This window comes from Rana temporaria, chromosome 10 (genome assembly GCF_905171775.1).
Source record: "Rana temporaria chromosome 10, aRanTem1.1, whole genome shotgun sequence".
Taxonomy (NCBI): Eukaryota; Metazoa; Chordata; class Amphibia; order Anura; family Ranidae; genus Rana; species Rana temporaria.
This window is the reverse complement of record NC_053498.1, coordinates 88132432-88141656: the sequence shown is the minus strand read 5'-3', so window position 1 is coordinate 88141656 and position 9225 is coordinate 88132432. Positions and strand designations below refer to the sequence as shown.

At 43.7% G+C, this 9225-nt stretch overlaps 1 protein-coding gene across 1 annotated transcript in view; it reads left to right on the top strand.

The window, feature by feature from the left end:
* PRKCG (protein kinase C gamma) overlaps positions 1-9225 on the top strand; it is a 462939-nt gene that overhangs the window by 383862 nt on the left and 69852 nt on the right. The window lies entirely within an intron of this gene.

Sequence of the window (9225 nt, the reverse complement as noted above, 5' to 3'; positions counted from 1 at the left end):
AAGAAGAACTCATCACAGCACGGAAGGAGAAGACGTACAGCACGGAAGAAGGGACCGGACTGCGAGACGAAGAACCGGGGTGCGACGAGTCAACAGCGGAGAGCGGCGAATATAGAAGGAGACCCCCCGGATAGCGGAGAAGACCCGTCGGGATAGCGGAAGAAGAAGAGCCCCGCCGAAGACGCCGGAGGAAACCCGCCGGGGGGGTGGGGGCTTTTTTAAAAGCCACCCCCCCCCCCCGGCGGTGGAAGAGAACCAGACGGCGGCCCCCACCCACCCGAAGACGTCAAAGAAGAAGCCCCCCCTGGTAAAAGAGCTAATAAAGAAGACAGGGGGCGGCCTCCGGAGCAGAAAAATAAAATATTTTAATACACTGTGTGGTTTATTTGTGTTTTTACCACTTTTCTTGCAGGTGAATGGGTAGGGGTACGATGTACCCCATACTCATTCACTTAGGGTGGGGGGCCGGTATCTGGGGGCCCCCTTATTAAAGGGGGCTCCCAGATTCCGATAAGCCTCCCGCCCGCATACCCCGACAACCAACGGCCAGGGTTGTCGGGAAGGGGCCCTGTCCTCATCAACATGGGGACAGGGTGCTCTGAGGTGGGGGGCCGCAGTGCGCCCCCTGCCCCAGAGCACCCAACCCCCCCATGTTGAGGGCATGCAGCCTGGTACGGCTCAGGAGGGGGGGGGGGCGCTCGCTCGTCCCCACTCCCTTCCTGGCTGGCCGGGTAGCGTGCTTTGGATACGGGTCTGGTATGGATTGTAGGGGGACCCCCTACGCCGTTTTTTTCGGCGTAGGGGGGGGCTCTCCTTACAACCCATAACAGACCTAAGGGCCCGGTATGCTCCTGAGGGGGGACCCATGCCGGATTTTTATTTAAAATCCGGCGGGGACTTCCCCCTCAGGATTCATAACAAACGCCGCACACGTGTAGAATTGGCGGGAATCCAAGTCGGATCTCCCGTCGCTTCTATGACGCGCTTGCTGGGATGTGCTGTCACTATTCCAGTGAGTGCGAGGTGTCGGCGAGATCTCGGCACCATGTCGCCGAGTATCAGCGCGACGCTGTCGTGCTAAAAGCACAATATCACAAACACCTACTGTAGGTTCCCAATTAGATCCCTAATCTTGATCTATCCTCAGAAGAAAAAAAGGAGAGGGAGGTTCGTTTATTTACTGAATAAGCTGTACTTTTATTTAAAGCACTGCATTTCACCGTCCAGTGTAACAAAACGACTTTCAATTTATAAAGCTACTCCACACTTAATTTTTGTTTAAATTGTTCCAAAATGAAAAAAAAAAATCTGGAAAGAAACGGACATTTTTTTTCCCCTATGGCTTCAAAATTTCCAGAAATGTTAAATCTCTAAGTAGAACATTTAAGTGTACAGACTATAAGGCTTGCGTACACACGACCCGATCTGTCTGATGAAAACGGTCCGCCGGACCGTTTTCATCGGACATGTCCGCTGCCGGATTTTGGTCTGATGGCTGTACACACCATCAGACGTGCGCGACCCTGGAAGATTAATGCTTCCACTCATGCGTCAAATCACTCTTTGATTTAATTGTAAGCAGGAAGACAGGATGATCAAAATGAATGTCAAACTTGGCAAAACAATCAATTTCAGTGGGGGTTGAATAATTTTGAATACAACTGTAGATGGGAGGGCTTCCATGTATGTCCTCCCGTGCATGTGCTGCGGGGCGTGAAGGCGCGATCTGTGATCAGCGAGTCCATGAGACTCGGCTGATCACAGATTGGAGAAGGGGCCGATCTTGGCCCTTTACTACATGATCAGCTGTCAGCCAATGACAGCTGATCACATGATGTAAACAGAAGCCTGAGGAGAAAAAAATAATCCAATCACCGGCTTGTGTAAACGGGACATTGGTCCCGCACACTCCACACCCACTGCTGCAAAGCAGTACCCACCAGTGCCACCTATCAGTGCACATCAGTGCTGTCAATCGGTGCCCATCAGTGTGTCATCATCAGTGCCACCTATCGCCCCCTCCGGCCTCTGTGGCGTTATCAGCTGCCTTGTATCTGAGCACTTCTGTCCTGTAGGTTCTATGTGGCTTTTACAGGAAAAAAAGTTACAGGGGAAGGATTCCCACTGTGAAGAGACACAGGCAGACCATGCTGCTTAATATGGGATACATTTTATTAGAAAAAGGACAGCCAAGACCAGGTACCCACCACCAACACCAGGATAATGTTACAATTAGAGCAGTGCAGCCTTATCAGTGCCTATCAGTGCAGCCTATCAGTGCCCATCAATGCAGCCTCATCAGCACACATCAATGAAGGAGAAAAATTACCTGTTTGCCAAATATCATAACAAACTATGAAAACTGTTTTATTTTTTTCTAAATGTTCAGTCATCTTTTGTTTGTTTAGCAAAAAATAAAAACCCCATTAGTGATTAAATACCACTGAAAGAAGGCTCTATTTGTGTAGAACAAATGATAAGCATTCCATATGGTTACAGTGTAGAATGACTGTGCAATTGTCATTCAAAAAGTGACGGCGCTGAAAGCTAAAAATTGGCCTGGGCAGGAAGGGGGTTTAAGTGCCCAGTAAGCAAGTGGTTAAGCAAACAAATACAAAATAGTCCATAACCCTGGTATCATGAAAAACAAGAGAATGACTGACTGCTGACCCTACAATAGGGTTTGGGGTTTTCCATCTGTTGCAGGGGTACCACACAGGCGGCAGGAGCTCAGCAAAATTGTGTCTCAATCTCTGCATAGTTAACTCCCTCACAGCTGATAACCACTCCACACTCCTTCACAGACAGTTTCTGCTTTCTTCCTGCTGCATTTGAAGACTCCCTTGCATGTGACTTAACACTTTCAGGACCAAAGTCCCTGTAACCTGGCAAAAAGGGAGAAAGAAAGGCGCACCAGCCTTGTGTACTACCGTTTGGCAAATTTTAATGAAATAATAAAATAATGAAAACTACTCACAAACATGAAATGATAAAAGGCTTGTCAAACGATAATTGAAATACCCCTCAAACCACACTCCAGACTGTAGGGGGGGGGGGGTGGCGAGGTGCGTTGCTGCTGGCTGACGCGTTTCGAGGTAACAGAGACCTCTTCCTCAGAGCCCAGCAGTGCAACCTGGGTTTGGAGGCTCTTTCCCACCACAAAGGTCTCTCCGAACCTCTGAATTCCAGGTCCCTAATAAGAACTTACCAATCCACAGAGTACTGAAAATCTGTCCTCTCCTCTCTAACTGGACTACCCCAGAACCCCTCACCCTGCATGGTGTGACAACCCTGAGTACTCTTTAACCCCTTAAAAGGGACCACAACACAAATAGTGGGGAAATATACCTGTCGCCCAGGACCCATCCCTGGTATCCTGTATAATATGTAAACAAGAACTGATAAAGATATTATTGAGACAAATTGCTCACTGGACTTGAACTACCTAAAAGTGAAATGGAGACAGTTTTGTTTATACTGAGGAAATGTACTACTGTCATCATGGCTGTGTATATAAAAGGGAAAACACCTTGGGCCAAGTATCCCCAAAAATTCTTTGAGCAAACAATTCTAATTTGTTATCACATCTTGGTCGATCAAATTTCTCCACATTGATGATGATTCCATCCTATAAACCTCTAATCTGCAGAAAAAGACTGGTTATTAAAACTGTCCAAAACTTGAGTGAGGAAGCCACCAGGACTGCTTTGAAATTACAGAGGACACAAGACAGGGACACAAATACAATAGGTATTCCCACGCTACCTGAACTAAATAAATATATAAGGTGTTTGGTTTACTTTATTATGTTTAGATTTAAATTGTCTTGGTGCACGCACCATATTGTATGAATTTTTATTTATTTCCCCTGGAATACTTATCACTCATTTATTATTTAGTATAGTAGATTTGTTATGCATTATCTTTTTATGTATGCATTTAGTGAATATTTTTGCATGAATTAGAGTGTTTATGATCTAGTACACATAGCACTTTATACTTTATACTGTAGCACTGATTTTGGAGCACAGCACCATATATTGATTTTTTTTTAATAAGCACAGGGACGTGTTGTCACAAGGTGTAGATTTAGAGCAATATACCTAATCTGTTTTGGTCTATATACCTTTCTGTACTGAGACTGTACTAACCATTAAATCAAAAGCCATGGCTAGATGGCAAAGTAGGTGCTCTACTCAGGTAAAGAGACTCTGGGGGTTATTTACGAAAGGCAAATCCACTTTGCACCACACTTTGTCCCCCTCGGATCTACATTGACTGTACTTCCAAGTGCACTTTCAGTGCATTTTCAAGTGCACATTGCACTTGTAGTTTTCACTTCTAGTGCAAAGTGGATTTTCCTTTCCTAAATAACCCCCATTGTTCTTAAATAAGGTGATTTGTTGGCTTTCAACATTGGTTCCTAACCTTTTTCTGTGCCCCCCACCCCTAGGAAGTGTTTTATTAATGTAAGTCGAATTTCAAATTTTTGAGCCATCGGTCTGTTTTCATCGGACAAACCGATCGTGTGTACACGTCTTAATTGATGCTGGGGGGAACTGACTGACACTGACATCACCAGTGATGCGAATACAGTGGTTAGTGCTAATAATATACACTATCACTGTACAAATGACACTGCCTGGGAAGGGGTTAACATTGAAGGACCATTAAGGGCCAGATTCTCAAAAGAGATACGACGGCGTATCTCCAGATACGCCGTCGTATCTCTGAGTCTGGCCGGTCGTATCTATGCGCCTGATTCTTAGAATCAGTTACGCATAGATTTCCCTTAGATCCGACTGGCGTAAGTCTCTTACGCCATCGGATCGTAACTGCATATTTACGCTGGCCTCTAGGGGCGTGTACGCTGATTTACGCGTCGACATATGTAAATCGGCTAGATACGCGAATTCACGAACGTACGCCCGGCCGACGCAGTACAGATACGCCGTTTACGTTAGGCTTTTCCCGGCGTAAAGTTACCCCTGCTATATGGTGGCATAAGTGCGGCGTACCAATGTTAAGTATGGCCGTTGTTCCCGCGTCAAATTTTGAATTTTTTACGTCGTTTGCGTAACTCGTCCGTGAATGGGGCTGGACGTAATTTACGTTCACGTCAAAACCAATACGTCCTTGCGGCGTATTAGGAGCAATGCACACTTGGAAATTTCCACGGACGGTTCATGCGCCGTTCGTGAAAAACGTCAATCACGTTGGGTCACAAGTTATTAACATAAAACATGCCCCCCTGTCCCAAATTTGAATAAGGCAGCCTTATGCCGGCCTTTTTACGCTACGCCGCCGCAACTGCTGTATTCTCAAAGCAAGTGCTTTGAGAATACAGCACTTGCCCTTCTAAGTTGCGGAGGCATAACGTAAATCGGATACGTTACGCCCACGCAAAGATACTCGGATCTACGTGAATCTGGCCCGAAGGCGTTATCTGTGTGCCTAACAATGTTTACTGGGTGTACTGTGTGCTGTTTTTACTAGGCAATGTTCCGGGTTTAACTCCCTGCTCTACAGTGAGGAAAAAAATGGCACATTTCTGCTGTTTGTATTAGAGAGCCCTGTGGTGTTTACCAAAACAGGGCTCTCTACTACAAACAGCAGAAATGTGCTAATCCATTTGCACCTGGAAACATGAGCTGTCCTTCGCTGTAGCACAAGATGATCAGCAGGTCCCAGACAATGATTTATGGCCGAGACCCACTAATAGGTTGAGCAAATGACAGACGAGAGCCGTGTGTCAACACAGGGCTCTCTTCTGTCACTTATTCAGCCAATTAGCGGGTCTGGGCTATAAATAATTGGCTTGCACCCGCTGATCGGCTTGTGCTACAGCAAATGACAGCTCAGGTTTCCAGGTGCACATGCATTAGCGAATCCGGAGGAAAGCCTAGATGCGCAGGTATGTTACATTGTCAGTACGAGCTGCCCCGCAGCAGTATATGTACTGCAGAAGTCTGCAAGTGGTTAAATAAACTGGGACCTACATAACACAATCACCTACTGCCACTGCTTAAGGCACACTGGCAGCTGGCTAAGTGAGAATTTGTGACATGTCACTGAGGGACACAATCCACTCTTTTTTGCCCCCCCCCCCCCCTGAAATTCCATCTCACACCCCAAATTGGGAATCCCTGGTCTACAATCCGAGAAATAAAGTGTTAGAGAGGCTAAGTGTAAATACAAACTGTACATTAAATGCCATCTTAAGAACAATAATTAAAACTAAATTCTAAAAATACATTTTTAAATCTAGTACGCCACAGATCAGTTGTCCTGATTTTTTTTATTTTTTTTTATTTTACCCATTTTTATTATCAAAACCTCAGAGTTTAAATCCAAATTAAAGAAACTGGAGAAACAGTCACTTGTATGACAGCCATACGAGGTGAGATATATTCTGAGGAAGATTGACATCAACAATGCAGCAGAACCACATGGGGTGTGCACTGAGGGTATTTGCTGATTAGATAGCAGATGTTAACAATTGTAATCTCTCATTGCAACAAGCTGCTGTCCCTACCCATTTTAATCAACTTTTTCCTATTCTCAAAAATTTGGTAGTGAGATATCTGAATGATAATCACCAAAATTCGTTAACTCTGGTGATTACAAAGTGTACTTGAACTTTCACCCATAAAGGTTAGCATCCTCAATGAGCTAGATAAACATCAGTTTGTCTACCAAACAAATAGATCAACTGGTGATGCTATCACTATGACATCACACACAGCCTTGATGCATGTTAAAGTGGAGGTCTAGCCCTCCCATAAAACATTTAAAGTCAGCAGCTTCAAATACTGTAGCTGCTGAATTTTAATATATTGACACTTACCTGTCCAGGGAGCCCGCGGTGTCAGCACCCCAGCTGATCTTCTGATCAGCTGTTGGGTGCAGCCTCCACCATTCCTGGTAAGAGAACCCGGCAATGAAGCCTTTAGGCTTCACAGCTGGTTCTCTACTGCGTATGCAGTGGGGAACGGTACCTGTCAAAAACAGGTACCCATTTCCCCCCCTTGAAAGGTGACAAATGTGGCATCGGAGGGGGGAGGAAACGAATAAGCGCACTTTTGAGTGGAAATTCACTTTAAGCACAAATAACTTGGTGTGAGAAAAGGGGTCTCATTTTTATCGTAGTATTTTAAATGGTGGAGACAAAATCATCCATTGAGGGGCCAATGGATGGGGCCATGTATTGTAAAATATTGGATGCGAACCTTCTTCCCTCAGCCAGAACACTGAAGATGGGTTTCAGTATGAAAATTACCCAAAACATAATGCCAAGGCAACAAAAGCGTTGCTCAAGAAGAAGCACTAGCCAGTCTCCAGACCTTAATCCTATAGAACATTTTAAGGAGGGAGCTGAAACTTTCAGTTGCCACGTAACATCCAAGAAACCTTAAGAATTTAGAGAAGAGATCTGTAAAGAACAGTGGACCAAAATCCCTCCTGAGATGTGTGCAAACCTGGTAACCAACTACAAAAAAAGTCTTACCTCTGTGCTTGCCAACAAGGGTTTCTCCACCAAGTACCAAGTCATGTTTTGCTTGGGGATCAAATCATTATTTTACTCACTTAACTGCAACTTAATTTATGGCATTTGTTTTATGTGTTTTTCAGGATTTTTGGTTGATAGTCTGTCTCTATCATTAAAAGTACACCTATGATAAACAAAAAATATAGACCCTTAATTTCTTTGTAAGTGGGCAGACTTACAAAATCTGCAGGGGATCAAATAATTATTGTCCCCCATTGTATGTTAGAATGTTTTATTTTTTTTATTTTAGTTTTGCCTTTAATACAGGAATCAACCGCAAACTGGTTTACATGCTACCTGTGCTAGGCCCCTCGTTCTGTTGCTGAAATATGGATTTCCTTACTAATAGACTACAAACCATGAGAATGGGAAAGCAAATCTCCTCCACCTTAATTCTGAACCCTACAAGTATCGCAGATCTGTGTGCTCAGTCCAGCTCTGTTTACACATGATCTCATCCCTATTCATGCCTCTACTATAGTGAAGTTTGCAGATGAAGTTTGCACTGCAATTGGAATTATAAATGACAATGATAAGACAGCTTATCAGCTTCGATATAGGTACCGAAATACCAAAGTTGGACATTGTGTATGCTGGCCAACTAAAATCAACTCACCCAGGATATATTGTGTGTGTCCCACTTTCATCAGGAACAAGATAAAGAGCAATCAAAACTAACACAAACCGACTGAAGGACAGTTTCTTTCCCAGAGGTGTACTATCCATTAGTCCATCATGTACAACCTCCTAAGAATGGTAATGCACCTTGGAAGTTTATCTTTCATATGCAAATATTGTATTAGTGTATTTTCTCTTACTTTTTAAAAATGTTATTACTTTTAACACTTTTGTATTATTTGCAAAGGCTATTCTTCATATTAAAAAGGTATACAATATTGGTGCATATGTATTTATTTATGTGTGGATACATATATGCTGTTTTGTTGAGCCAGGTGCTGCCAACAGGGCCACCCACAGTTTGAGTTTCAGTAATTTTAGCAACATTTTAGATTAGGTACTTTATCATTAGTGTATTCAGTAAAACAAAAATTTACATGGTAAGGTTGTACATACACGGTTTGATTATCGGCCTGTTCAACCGGAACCTTACCATTTAGATTTTTGTTATATTGAATACACTAATGATAAAGTATCTAATCTAGTTTAAGTTCCTGCTGAAATCACTGAAACTCGAACTGTGGGTGGCCGTGTTGGCAGCACCTGGCTCAACAAAACTTGACTAAGGCATGGTTTGAATCCTGGCTGGTTCAGCAAGTACCGGCCAAGATTTGAACCAGGCTAAATGTACCAAGTTGATTGGTCGAACAACTTTGGTACAATCGTCTCCTGGTAATTATTGTTTACCCTCTGGGTTCAAAGCAATGTCCTTGTGTCTATATTTTTGTCATCTGATATTGCAAACTGACTGATTTGTACCCTTTCTTGGGAGCTGACAATGGCTCGGCAGGAGGGATTCCTGCATCGACACTGTCTGTGTTAATAAATTTGCTCTGTGTATTGCCGGTCTAAAAATCAAACCAGGTGGAAAAGTGTCAGACAAATAGTGACTGAAACTAATGAGATGCAGTCACTGGTAAGTAGCCAGGGATACTGCTGCTGCTTAAATACAATAACCAACAGTGCAAATTCTTTGTCCAAAGCTGTTTAACATGGAT